Genomic DNA, 15,118 nt, shown 5'->3' with positions numbered 1-15,118 from the left:
GTATGTTTGATTGCAAGGAATTTGTTGTGTAGGAAATACGAACACTTTGGTATAGAGGCAGAATCGGATTTTACCTTGATCGACCTTGTTCTAGTGATCCGAAGTAGCCCATCAGTTCCTCCTGTAAACATCAATGTAATACTTCTCAAAGATCCTTCGACGTCCAAGTTAGAATTACAAAGAAAATAGTATTCTAGAATGACAATAGTTTTAACCCTTTCTTTCTTGGTCAAAAGAAGATCTCTTCACCTATGTTAATTCTCCTATTTATAGGTTCTCCCTTCAAATAAGAGTTTCCCCCTTAATCAGGATGTGATCATTGTAAATCTCTTGATCGCAAAGATCCTAAACAAAATTGGGATATCTGAGATTGAGTCCAAGATTTCTGGGAAATCTCTTCCGAAATCTTCAGATTTGACATGCATAATCCAGAATCACAGAGATATTCGAAATAGGCCTGCTCTGCTAAGCAGACTAGATTTCTTCTTAAGTTGTTCTATCCCACCAATTAGACCAATTGTTACTAACTTGGTCTGTCCTGCTGTTGGGCAGGACTAGCTCGCTCCAAGTACCACTTACTCTGCTAGGACACGTGTACGGTCTAGATAACGTACCATTATTACCCTATACGCTTGAGAAAATGAATATTGTGAAAATTCAAATTTCATCGTTTAAATGAATCTAGGAAAATATCAAAAAGCGAGTTGGTTTTTAGTATGGTTTTATAACTCGTCAAGTCAACAACAAATGTAGTCGAGTCAACTTGACCTTATTGGATTTCAAGCGGACTTGGCCTCAAAATCTGATGGAATCAATTCATCCAATCACTTGCCAAACCATCAAGTCAACTTGGTTGAGTCAAATAAAAAATGCATCTTATCATGCTAGAACTCAATTGAGTAAATCGATTATACATAATATAGTTGTTGGACCCCGAGGGGTTGGCTCAATGACAATTTTGCACTGATAAGTAGTTAATGCCCGTAGGTTGTGAGTTTGATACCCAGTAAGAGCATTAATTCCCTAAGGGCCACCCGCGAGGGTGCACCCTCACTTACTTGGTGCGTGTGATGTGCGGGCATTGCACGTGCCCTGGACTAGTCCTTAGACAAAACCATGGTCTATGGACTAGGCAAAGCCTAAATACAAGCCCGATCAGTTGTCTACAGGGATACTCGGTTATCAAAAAAAAATTGTTGTGGATAACAAAAATGGAATACTTTATTTGGTTTAAAGTATTAAAATACCTGAAGTTTGAGTGTAGTTTTTCAGTTTTCAAACAATAATTTTCAAATTTAGATGGGAGGGGGGGTAATCATGAGAGAATAACATTTCCCATGGGATGGGAATCCATTTTCTCTCATTGGGCAGTAAATCTTATTAGATTGGAATGATTTTTAGGGAAAATACGTAGTCAAACACCTAAAAATCATTTTTTTCAAGAAAAATCATTTTCCCACTCATTTTTCAAGGACAATTGTGGAGGGATAAAATTTGATTATCATATGGATCGTTCATTCATGCTAATTGGCACAAATCTTGAGGCGGACACATGGAGTTATTTAGGTCGGGAGTTGAATAATCAAAGGGGTAGGATGGTTGGGGGCAAATGAAGGTCAAGATAGAGCTCGGGATAAAAGAAGGATGGGAAGAAGAAGACCTAAGGTCAAAGTCGAAACAAGAAGACCTAAGGTCAAAGTCGATACAACAAGACCTAACGCGAAGGTCGGCACTGTAGACACCCCATTTTCGCATTCGCCTGATAAATCAATTCGTCAACCCAATTGTGACGATTCCCCATGATGGATGAATATTCCAATATTTTATTTTGTTACTAAATATGCTTTAGAAATTCAGGTGAAGTATTTTAAGCAAGTAAAACTTTAGAAATCACGTTACGCTAGGAAAATATGACCTAAAATATAAAAATCATTATTTTTCAGATAAAAAAAAGTTTTACGAGAAAAATTGCTAAAAAAATGATTAAATTATCAAAATATCCCTAACATCAAAACATCCTTAGAGCCTACATTACGATTAGGAAAACCCTTTCGAACATAGAAAACAACAAATTAAAACTAAATAAACTGTTTCACCAATTTTCACCAAATTCGATGAAATTATGAAAATGCCCCCTCATAGGGTCTATGACCATTTCACACCAAAAACCTATAAGTGATGCAAACTGATACCCCCATTGAATTCCTTATGAAAAATTGATTTCAAAATCTCTCAAAACGTCGAAAATCAACGTTTAAACTCAAAAGCCTTCTTTGAGAGCAAAACGATAATTTTTTCAACCTTAAAAATTAAGAATCTGAAACGAATAATTAAAATATTAATGAACGTAAAGTGAAATCTTAATAAATTGAATTAAAAATTTAAACAAATAAAATCAATTAATTAAGTCAACGGATCAAATTTTAAGTGGTGACCCACTTACTTAAGTGGAGCTCACATGATATTTATAAAAGACCCCTCCATCTAGGGTCATAAAGAATTAAAAATATAATTAGGGAGATTTTTCAAAAAATTTAAAAATATTCATTGTACGTAAGAATTAAAATCCTAATTAACCTTATCTTAAAGAAACCTAGTCAAACTGAAAAACTCCCAAAATTTTTTATAAGAGGAGCTTCTATAACCTAATCTCGCAGGTTAAGAAAAATCCTAGGAAAGAGAGGTCAAAAATTCTCCCAAACCTTCCCAAAATCCTAAATCTAAAGTCCCAAGTCCCTACCTAACACTCAAACCCCATTTTTTCCTCAAAAAATACCCAGAATTCCTCATATCGGAAGCGGATCTGGTAACGGAGACACAAGTAGGAAAACTTATACGAAAAATGCATTTCGCCGATTATGAGGAAATCAATCGTCACAATCATTAGGTAAACTAGTTTATTTTATTTTATTTTATTGTTTAGGTCATTTTTAGCAATGTAATTTTTGAGAAAATTAGAGATTGACATTTGCCAGGCGGGATTGGTGCCTAACACCTTCAAATCCAGTAATGTGATCCCTGGACCATTTCTTTTCATTGATTAGTACCTTTTATCGATTTTGAGTCATGTTTCGATTCTTAGATTGTAAAACTAGGTGACGACTCCCAAACACCAAAAAGTGGATCCGCCCACGCAGATAGAGGGTGCTTTCAAGCACCAGAAGTAGATAAGGTCGGGAGGGTTCTCTCTCGAATGGTATGCCATGACAAATCACGTCAAATCCCTTATTTGATGGGATTTGAGCGTGATTTTGAAAGGATTTTGTTGTTAGAATGTTACCAAGTCAAAAATGGGCTTAATTAAGCAAAATTCTTAATTTGGACAAAGGATGAATGTTGTAATTGTAATCTAATTAGTATTTGGGTTTCGTTTTGGGGGTTAGGCTTTTTCTATTTAAAATGGACTAAAGGCCATTGTAAGGAGAGGAAAAGGAGATGAAAGAATGGGAAAAAATTATATAACAATGAGATTTTGAGGTCGATTTTTCACAAAATCGGTCTCAACAACAATCAAACAGATCGTAATGGACAAATGAATGAAATACCCTAATCTTCAATCCCTTAAAAAAAGTGGTCTTCAACATCCTCACATTTTAGGATAAAAATCTTAATTTGTTTAGCATTAGTTGATTTTTTTTCTCTCAAAAATCTCTTGATTTTCCCCAAAACCCATGGGCTTCAAACCTTATTGGGAATATGGATTCCCCATTACTCATAAGAGGGTAAACATTTTCCTACTTTGGATAGAAAACCACTTAGAGAGAAAAATTGAATTCCAAGGAAATTACTCATAGATGGGGAAACATTTTCCTTATTTGGGTAGAAAATCACTTTGAGAGGGAAATTGAATTCTAATGAAAATGTGTAATCGCATGAAGTTGCATTTCCCTTGAAATTTTTTTTCTCACCTATTTTTCATGCGTAATTAGCTAGACCCTTACATTGTGTTTGGATAGAGAGAAATGGAGAGAAGAGAAGAGAAAATAAATGTGTTTTCTCTCCATTATCTTGTTTGGATTGTTAAATGGGGATAGAAGAGGAGAGAAAAAAAAATGTGAGTTTTCTTTCTCTCCAAAAGTGGAGAGAAATGGAGAAAAAACCTTTAAAAATATTTTATAATTCCACCTTTGCCCCTAGATCTCTTTTAAGATATTTTAAAATTCCAAAGTTGTCCCAAGTTCTCTTCTGTCAATCCAAATATAATGGAGAGAAATTGAGTTTCTCTTCTCTCTACTTCTCTCAATCCAAACATAGCCTTAGGGTAATAACATTATTTATTTTCTTTTTAACAATATAGAGATGAAACAATAAAGAAAATCAAGTAATTAATTAAATCATGCTTAAAATTGATGGTGATCTTGTTACCAAAACCCAAGTGTGAACTTTGAAGACAAAGGAATTTTGAAGATAAGGGTATTTTGATCATATTCTATTAGTCTCTAGAAGAAAAACTGCAAGTAACCCCAAAGTTGAACTGAGATTTGCTGTTTTGAAAGTTATTTGCCACCACTACAATATGAAGGCCTTTTAGAGGTGATTTATTTGAGCGGTTCTGTGAAGCATCACCAATGGAGCAATATCAAGGGCATTTTTGTATAAAGGGCCTCCCATGATGAAATTGGTGATAAGAATGCCGATTTTAAGGGCGGAATTAAATAGGTAATTTTGTAAACTGCCATAAAAACCCTAAATCGATAATACTTTTTTCCAATACGCCATCAAGGAGATGAAGAACCGAGGTAATTTTCGCGTAAATGCCCTCTATAGTTGATTAAGAGAGGTGATTATTGATAAATCACCGGGAATCTCAATCAATTTTGGCGTTTTCGTGATCTCCATTTTTGTGTTATTTATTTATTTATTTTTTTCATTTCCTCTTCTACTCTCACACTTTATATCTCCGTCTCATTCCCTCTCCATCCCAATCTTGATCACGATCTTTCAAAGTTGAAGAAGAACAAGAACAAGAAGAAAATGAAAGGAGGGATTTTTATCGACCTTCTTATCTCTCAAGGGTTAGAATGTCTGATTGAAGAAGAAAAAGAAGAAGGTAATTTTTTTTTTTTACTTTTCTCTATAATTGACGTGTTTTCCCAGGAATTTAGTAATTAATTGTTTTAAAGAAGATTCTTTGGTGGGACGTATTTTAGGAGAATTATTGATGTGCTTGTGAATTGCCATTCTCTTCTTGTTCAGACATTTAATCATATAGTTTTCTCTTGTTAGTATGTTTTCTTTCCGGTTTTCATAGCTTGAAAGGAAGGTAGAATAAAATGTGGTTTATTTTTAAAAGTTATTTCTTGAACACAAATCAAACTTTTGTTAATGTTTTTTGTATTTTATTTGAGTAAAGGATGTAGAAGTGTGGAGTTGACTTATGGGCTGTTTGATTAAAAACAAAGGTGTTTTACCAAAATGGTGAAGGATCAACTATTTTTATTATTATATAAAATGGTAAGTTTTTTATGATTATTTGTTAATTTCTTGAAATTATAAGGTTGTTAATTTCTTAGGTAACTCTTTGTGATCATGTTCTTTAATTGGAGTTTTGGGTTTAGGGTTTATGTGCTTCTCACTAATTTTTTCTAGGAATTTTGGTTTGGAGGTATTGTTTATGGGTAGGTAAAATATTCTTTATTTATTTATTATTTATATGGTGTAGGGATTGCAAGATTGAAGATAACAATTTTTAAATAGACATTCCAGGCATAAATCTATTGTGAAAGGTATGGTCTTCAATATCCGTTTAATATGAAATTCATGTATAAAGACAAATGACTCTTTTTCTTTTATTATAGACAAGATTAAAATATCGTTCAATCTCATTGTGTTGGTAAGCTGGCAGAATGAGATAATAGGAAGAAAAAACCATTTCTAAAACATACCCCAATTCAATGCTTAATTAAGCTTACATATCATTTTTATGTATGTAATAAAAGACATACAATAAATATAAGCTTCTAAACCAATTTTAATGTTTAAATTAGGTGAAGAGAATATATATGATATCCCAATGTGTCATTTCTATACCTCACTGGAAGAAGGTGTTTTGGTTGAGATGGATACGTGATTGAGTATCCCTTAAATCAAGAAAAGTTTTAAATCATTGTGTGACAATGATCGATAAGCTAAGTGGGATCATCTGTGTATGATATGTGGGGTATTGATCGTCAAGGATGATATACCTAAGATGTATCATGTATTATTTCACAAATAGAATTGTCAACAATTTGGGGAGGCTTTACCCATATATTCAAACTAGTGTGTTTTTTATTACCAACAACCCAAATGTAAGTTTAGCATGTAATTGTTGCCTGGTTTGCCGAGGTTGATTCCTATCCCAACTGGTTGGTTTCTCAGTCATATTCACAGAGACTAAAAATTTGGGCTGAGTTGAATGGGTCCTATTTTTTTATTTGGTTCTATCTAAAGTCATATCATATGTTAATTTAAGTGTGTTCATGTTAGCTCTCCATTATGTGTACTCAAATAGTTTCATGATTGTCTTTTTTAGTAGTGATAACCACAATTCAAGTGAGAAGAATCTGATTTTCTTTTATCCATAAAATGTAATTAGTCTGATATTAGATAATCAAGGTATTTTGCTTGAATCTCACAAGAAATGGGCAACTTAATTCCTTAATAGTTTTTTTGGGTTCAACAATTCCATGTGAGAATTGTTTCTAAGAATTATACTTATTTATTTATAATTTCTTTTGGTGTGTGAGAATCACTTTCATTTCTATTACTTCCATGATTGTGAGAAACTGAATTACATAATCTAAATTTTTTATTATCAAATATAAAAGCACACGTATTGAATTATACTCAAATTGTAACTTTCACTACTAAAAAGATGTGATCTAGGGGCATTTTACTAGCTACAATTTTATGAAACACCTCATATTCAAGACCAAACAGGAGCGTTCTTTTGGAAACACCGAAGAAAACCGATCAATAGGGGTGATTTTTGAATAAACGCTGCACAATCTAGATCAATTTTTGGCATGGTGCTTTTTGAATGAAAGTTTTCATGGGATTTACCCTCTTTTCATCTTCTCCTCTCTTTCCCTGATTCTCTTTCCATGAGAAAGTCCTAAAAATTGGAGCATCTCTCTTTAACACAAACAATATGCTCATGATATTCTAAATCCTTGCTTCACATAGATTTTATTTATTCTCTCTCTTTCTCTTGCTCGCTCGAAAATTCTATAGGGATTTTCTGCATTAATCAAAGAGTTTGGAGTTCCAATCTAAAGTCCTATAATGGCGACTGCTTCAAGTAAAAATTTTGTATCCATTTTTGTAAATTATATGCTACTAGCATCATCAATTAGATCCAATGTTAGGGTTTATTGGAACATTAATTTTTTTTTTCTTTTGGATTTAGGGTTTTTCAATTAGATGAAGCATAGGTTAAGGTTTATAGATTGTTAGGTTTTATGAGGTTACTGATTAAATCATACCCGAACAACAATTATATTTCCAAGATTAGATTGGTAATTTGCCCTAATTATGATAGTTCCTTGTATTGTGTCCCCTTATGGAAGAAAAAGAGAAGTTGAGATTGCTTGTAATTACCTTGAAAACCCTCGCCCCTTAGTTTCCTAGAAACTTTGAAGTGTTCATATACTTGAGATTTTTTAAGATTGTGGAAGAATTGAGGAGATTTTTGGATTTTGTTTCTTCCTTCTATTTCTATTCTTGATTTCTGTTTTAATTTCGCATTGAGTTATCCTAGCTTATGAGCCTGATCTGATTGGAAATGGCATAGTTGTAGCTATTGTTAAAAAAAATCAAACCTTAGTTTTAGTTAGAATCCACTACTTTGATTCTGAATCAACCCAACCTTGGCTTTAGTTAGAATCCATTATTTTTATTTTTGGAATCTTGACCCCTTGAAGTGGATCCATGCATGGAGTTGTTGGGCTTCCCTTCTTTCCTTGTTAGTATTTTAAATTGCATACTTTAAACCAATCTAGCTTAATTGACTCATTATTTGTAATGTTTAAAAAAAAAAAAAATGTTGACTAAGTCAACTAAAGTTGACTCTGTAAGTTCCATGTTTTGTCAATCCCGAGACACATGTTGAGTGTCGGATCGATTTGCCATTGAAGACATATGAAGACTCCGTTAAAGCTGCTCAACCGTACATGCCTCGACAAAAAGCTTCCATGTGTGTGCACAAAGCCTAAGAGGTAATGAGACTACCTAATACCATTTTCCAACACTTAGATGATTGATAGGTCGACCCGTTGTAATTAGGAAAACTCTTTCCTCGACCCGTTCGCTCATCGGACCTTTTGGGAATCGAATATGGACATAGAGGGGACATTAAAGATTTGACCACCCTAAAACCATTTTCAGTCATTGGTGTTTTATAGGTGTCATTATATAGGTAAAATCTAGCACACCTTCGAACCGTTTCGACGTCGGACTTCCCGAAAGCTCGTTTTGACCAAAAATGATAAAAAGGGTATTTTGGTCATTTTATCCATTTTATCATGGCCCACCCCTTGGTGGCAATTTGGGGATATTCTAAATAGTGATATCTATCAGCTCCCCGAACGGTATACAAATCGGAGCTACCATTTGAAAGTTATGGTCAAAACACTCTGCGGGGGCATTTTGGTAATTTACTGATGTGCCTTACTTGTGGCTGACGGTGCCACCGACAGTCCTGACGGTGCCACCGACAGCAAGCGCTCAAACGGTCATATTTATGACCGTTGAGCCTCGAATTTGCTCTCTTCTCATATATAACAACTCCAACTCTTTCATTTGGGTTGGTTGAAGCTTGAGAGAAGTAAACCCTCCATTTCTACATACTTTTAACCCTCTCTCTAGCCATGGAAGGGCTCAAACTTCATTGAAAATCCTTTTGACCCTTAGCCCTTCCTTTGGATCAATCCTAGAGAAGATTGCCTCTCCTCTCTCCACATTTTGAGAGTCTTCTCTACTTTCATGAGAGTCTAACTTAGGTGAACCCTTCAACATTCCTAGACTTCTCATTTGATCCCTCTCCGCCCATCAAACGTCACCTTGCACACACATTGGTACATTCATAGAGCAAGGAGCAAAAAGGAGATGATGGTAGGAGTAATTACAAGTAGCCGACAAACTCGAAAGCTTGATTGGAAGATCCAACCGTCGAGACGTACTTGTAAGCTCAAGGACTCCAAGAACTCAAGATCTCCATTGACAAATCTTTTGAAGTTGAGTGAGTCTTTGATTTTGTTTTTAATTTTAAAAATATATGTATGTGGTTACTTGGTTCAGCCCTCAAAAACCAAGCTCTTGATTAGAATCGAGGATTCTTGACAAGAGTAGAGGTTTGTGAGTTTCCGAGGAACAAAACTCACAATTTCGAGAGAATGCGTTCTCTCGATCTTAAGGTTTTAGAATTTAGCCTATGTATAAAAAAATTCTATGTAAAAGGTTTGAGGTGAACCATAAACCCCTTTGATAGTGAACACCAAGTTCCTAGGTAGGAATCTTGAGAGTGGATGTAGGCACGTTGCCGAACCACTATAAAATGCTTGTCTCGTGTTTGTGAAAATGCTTCTATTAGTTTATACTTAGATGAATGTATGCTATGAATGAATACTATGCTAAGTATGTCATACGATGAATGTTTATATTCTAAGAAAATTTCAATTGCATTACAAACTAGAGACTTGCCATAAGAATGGATGTAAGCACATTGTCGATCCATTAGATGACGTATGTTTTGTGCATGTGTTTATAATTCCGCAATTTACACTTGAATGTTTTGAATGTCATGCGATGCCATAAAATGCCGAATAAGTAAATCGTATATGAATGTGTCATTGAATGACATGATTAATGAATGATTAAATTTCAAGTGTATTTTCATTACATGCATCTTAGAGACATAAGTTCCAAATCGAGGCTAAGTGAATGACTTAGAACATATAGTCAAATTATCAATCTAAGTTAAAATTGGATAAATCGAAAGAAATTTTAATTATCCTATTCACCCCCCCTCTAGGACTAGATATGGTACGAAGCACGTATTTTCAGACTCAAGTCAAGTCAACTATGGTTGACTCAAGTCAAGTCAAGTCAATTATTGTTGACTAGTCAAACAACTTTGACTAAGTCAAATTGACTAAGATATTTTTAAGAAATTCTAAAAGAATTAGAATTTTGTAATATCTAGATATTTAAAATATCTAGATATTTTTAAAAAAAATATCAAATAAAGATATTAGCTGATTTTTTAGTTGTTTCATTTTCTTTACACAAAAAAAGAGAGAAAAGAAAGAAAGAAAGAAGAAAAGAAAAGAAGGAAAGGAAAAGAAATAAGGTAGGCCCTTGCAACTATTTATAATAGTTTTAGTAAAAATATATATATATAATGCTGATTTTATAGTTGTAAAAATTGGATTTATTTTGTTTTTAAAAAATAATTTTGATTTAGAAATTTTAAAGTTAAAATTGTTTTGTAAATTTTTTTAACAACATGCATATTATTTATACATATTTATATTAGTGTTTTTATGATTTTAAAGCATGCTAGTATTTGGTATTTTGTTTAAAAGGAATTCTTACATGTTTGTAATTGATTTATACATGTTCTATACGTAAATATACATGCTAAAAACAAAATACAGCAACTATGAAAGTTGCTGTTATTTTTGTATTAAATTGACACCATGATTGTTGGATAGAATATAAAAAAAAATGGTTGCTTTATACGTACGTTATACGTGTTTATACGTACGTTATACGTATTTATACGTATTAAATATAAAATACAGCAACTATAAAAGTTGTTGTTTTTTTTACACAATACATATTTTGTTCACATTTTTATAAACATACATGATTTTTGAATAAGTTAAACTGGTGGACAGCTTACTTTAATCATTTTAGTGATGGATTTCCAAGAAATGTTTCTAATTAAAAGTTGGGTAGAAAAGTAATTTATTAAAATAAATATGAGAACGAGTTCTCAATTGAATGTCGTGCTTTTAAAATATCCAGTTAGTGAGATGCTTCGGCGTATGCCGTATAAGACACGAAAAGAAGAGAAAATATGAAGTAATGCTTCAGTCATAAACTGTGTAAGACACGAATGCGTGAAATGCTTCGACTAAGGGTCGTGTAAGACACGAAAGAAAGAAAAAGAAAAGAGAGATAAGACTGTACATTTAAGAGTGGATTGGGTATTTAAAACACGTGTATGTTTTATTTTTCATTACGTTTTGAAAAGAAAATAAATACTTATATGTAGTATTTTAGTGATTTATTAAAGAGATTGTGAAAACCTATAAAGAATAACATGTTGTGATATTTCCGGAATGACGTGTTATTCTAGGATAACAGTTGCGTTGTTTGAGTTCTTATATATTATGGGATGCATAAGAACACAACATCACAACAGGAATCCGGGAGTTTCTTTTCTATCTTTAATAGAGAACAAGATGTAGATAGTTGTATGATTGATAGAGAATATCGAGGATCACATGCACGCCAGATTGGCATAGATGAAGATGACTAGTTAATGATCATTAATAGTCTAGAGTAGTCAAGAAAGAATGACCTACTTGATTTGACCCGTTTCTTAAGGCCTTGGTCAACGGCCAACCTGAACCGGAAAACAGTTACCCAAATTATGGCAGAGGCTGGCCATAGAATCAGGAACTAACGGTGGGGTTCCACACTGGTGAAGTATTGGAATAATCTTATTTTGACTGAGATGTTCACATCAGTCGTGACCCTCAACTCTCTATTATAGTACTCTATTATTTGATGTTATATTATGAACAATTGTTTTCTTCAGATTTTTAAGTGTTTTAATTTCCTACTAAGTTTTATGACATCGGTGTTCAATTATTTTTAATTGTGTTGAATATCAAATATGCATGATTTATGAATTCTTAGAATGTTTAAACTGCATATAGGATGCTGTTATTTAGAATTGTAAGATTCCCCTATTGGGTAACTCCCCTGTTACTCACCTCTACGACATCACAAATTTCAGGCGCACCTGGTTTAGGTGATCCTTCCGAGGAGACTCAGTGCTAGGGCCTTATAGATGATCAGTCCAAGCTTGCAGGAGTGGAGCATGGGTATTACTAGTAATAAGTCTTAAACTAGAGTTAGGTTTAAGTCTTTAGCTATCGTTTTTGGTTATGTAATTATGAACACCATAGTATGACATTACTGTTTTAAGTATATATGTCAAGTGTTTCTGATGTTTGAGAATACGTGTTTGTTCTGTTGAGCAATGATCAGGTATGACATATAGTTATATTATTTGTCATTTAAGTTTATGTATTGATTATCATGACATGGGTTTTATATTATGCCTCGGAATTCAACTTGGGAATCATGGGGATTCGGGTTGAGTTTTTGGGGCGTGACATTATTAGTTTAAGTTAATTTGTTTGTTTCATTTCATTATGCCAATAAGTGTAATGGGTCGGTTGTTCTCCCTTTTAATTTTAATTTTATGTTGATCATCTGTTTTTTTTTTCTCTTTGAGGGAAAAGATTAGGTTTAGGCAGATGGTAGACCCCAACAAGCTATATTAAAAAAAAATTAGGTTTAAGCAGGCAGACCATCTTGGCCTCGCAAGATGGTCTCGAAGCATAAACCCATATTAAGTTTGATTTTGATATAGGGGCACCAATTATTGAGGCCATGCAAGAGTCCTCATCAACACCACGTGACCTCCAAAATATTTTGCTAGATCTATTTTTGCCCTAATTTACTGACATCTCGAACATTGGTTAATTTCTCCATTTTGTAAATCAGATCTGATTGGTTCTCTCCAATAACTTCATCAGGTATTCTTTTAGTGGATCTTTGAGTCTCCATTTGTACTAAAAATGATATGTTTCTAGGGTTTTATACATGTTTGTTTAAAGATACACAAGTGATGCATTGTTCATCAAATCTCTTAGTTTGGTTTAGTGTACAAATTTTCTTCAATTGCTATTGTTAATTTTTCTCTTTTTGGAGTTTGTGGATGAAGCAGAAGAATGGATGAATTCTCATGGAAACCATTACTGAAGGTATAATTATTTCAAAACTTTGGAACATGCCTAAATAGAATATATGTTTTAAGGTAAAATTATGAATATTCATATAAATTTACTAATTGAAATTTGAAAAAGATAAAAAAAAAAAAAAATTGTCATGAACTATATATTTTATGGTCATATTTTTAATATGTAAATTAATTTTGACAAAGTGATTGCTAGTATTATGTATAGATAGACTATTACAATAATCAGGTTTATATCTTTTGTTTTGATATACTTATTGATTTCTGTATAACTATTCCCCTTTATTTGTGTACATTAAACTTTAAAGAAAATCTTCCATTTAAAGAGTTAATTAGATTATTTTTCCCTGCCTCTCATATAGTAAACCATTATTTCTAAGATAGGAGTATGGATGCATAAAATGTGTTAGATATTTCACTTGTTCTACTTGATAAACATAAACTCTTGAAAATGATTTTTTTTCTCCTTATACAATAAGCAAAATATGCAGTTATGGATGTTTAAAATGAGTTTTAGATTTTTTTATTTGAAAGAACAATTAGTAATTTTTTATTTGAATTATACATTTTCCTTAATCTTTATTTAGGTTTCCATATGTTTATGCTTGCATAATGTTCTTGAAAAACAGGCAATCCCTTGTTGCCTTTATAAATGTTGGATGTTACTACCTGTTTAGACTATTTATTTGTGCTTTTCTTAGCAAGTTCAACCTCGGCGTTTAGGTAAGGCACTAAACCTCAAGTTTCCTATTATGATCATCAAAATTTTACGAATGCTATCAGTTTGTATAAGTTTTAGGTTTTATTTAAAATTTACACTTTGAAACTACTTTCTATTCTTATTCAATTACTAAGATTTGTGTTTCTTTGTTACAGATTTTGGCAATGCTAACTAATGATGAGAAGTATGTATGTTATGTTCAAGAAATGGCATTGGGTGAATATTACCTTACCACTTCTAATTTGTTGACATTTCATGTTTTCTATTGCCCATGGTAAATTTTGAAGGAATTTATGTAGTATGCATCAATTCCTTGAAACTGCAAATTTTACATGCATACATTTAGTCTCATATATTTACAAGAAAATCTGGGCATATGTATTTATACTTAGTTCATGTGTTGGATGTATGTTAGATAAATGTATACTCATGGCTTGATGAGTCTACTCTAACTCTTTATTTTATTTGTATATGTGTTTCTTTATTGAAAATTACTACTCTAGTAGGAATCGATTTGTATTGCAACCTTACGCTTACATATCAGATCTTTTACATGACTTTTATAGTATTGGTTTAGATGTTGATTATGTTCCTATGAAATTTTTACTGATTACAGGTAGTGCATGATGGTGTTCATAATTAAGTATGGGAGTATAACAATGTCGAAGGACCACATTTGAGTAGCTGATTTTTTGTTTCTTAATTTTATTTTCTTTGTTTACAATATTAGTGTTTCAAGTAGTACTTGGTTTGTCACTATAAAAACTAACCTTTGTATGTTTCGTAATGTGAATGCTGTGTTTTATTCTAATTATGGTGTGATAATTAATTGAAGTATAATAAGTAAAATGTGGGGTGCGGATAACATTTCTTAAGAAATTGAAGTGTGATAAGTGAAATTTAGGGTGCAAATAATAGTTATTTTTCTTTATATAATTGCATTTTTTATTTTGGAATGAAAATTTTAATAATTATTTTTAACAACATTAGAGGCGGTTTTGAGCTGTCTAAAATAATATTTGTTTAAATTTTTTTTTTTTTGTTATTAGGGGAAGTTTGAATCCGTCGGGTATAGTTCATCTATTTAATTATAGAAATTAATTCGGGACGGTTTTAAATAACTTCTAAAAATCTAACAATCTCATTAAATTCCATTAATTAGAGGTGGTTTTCAAACAAGGTCTAAACAATATAACAACCGCTCTTAAATCACATTAATTAGAGGTGGTTTTAAAATCACCCTTAAATCACATTAATTAGAGGCGGTTTTAAAATCACTCTTAAATTACTATTAGTAGAGGCGGTTTTGTAGCCATCGCTACTTGGCCACTAAAAGTAATTGTGACGCCACTATAGTG

At 32.5% G+C, this 15,118-nt stretch overlaps 1 long non-coding RNA gene across 2 annotated transcripts; it reads left to right on the top strand.

The window, feature by feature from the left end:
- The first annotated feature begins 10,759 nt into the window (after nt 1–10,759).
- On the top strand, nt 10,760–14,615 carry LOC147390910 (uncharacterized). Of its 2 annotated transcripts, none has more exons than XR_015183291.1 (4): nt 10,760–13,046; nt 13,669–13,762; nt 13,916–13,976; nt 14,377–14,615. It is a non-coding gene; the product is annotated as an uncharacterized LOC147390910 (long non-coding RNA). The 2 variants fall into 2 exon arrangements; XR_015183290.1 differs by having other exon boundaries at nt 13,916–14,034.
- Nucleotides 14,616–15,118: the final 503 nt, after the last annotated feature.

The sequence above is a fragment of the Akebia trifoliata genome, chromosome 11 (assembly GCF_017979445.1).
Source record: "Akebia trifoliata isolate Shusen 1 chromosome 11, ASM1797944v1, whole genome shotgun sequence".
In the NCBI taxonomy this organism is placed as follows: Eukaryota; Viridiplantae; Streptophyta; class Magnoliopsida; order Ranunculales; family Lardizabalaceae; genus Akebia; species Akebia trifoliata.
Note: the sequence above shows the minus strand (reverse complement) of the source record. Positions and strands in the feature narration are given on the sequence as shown.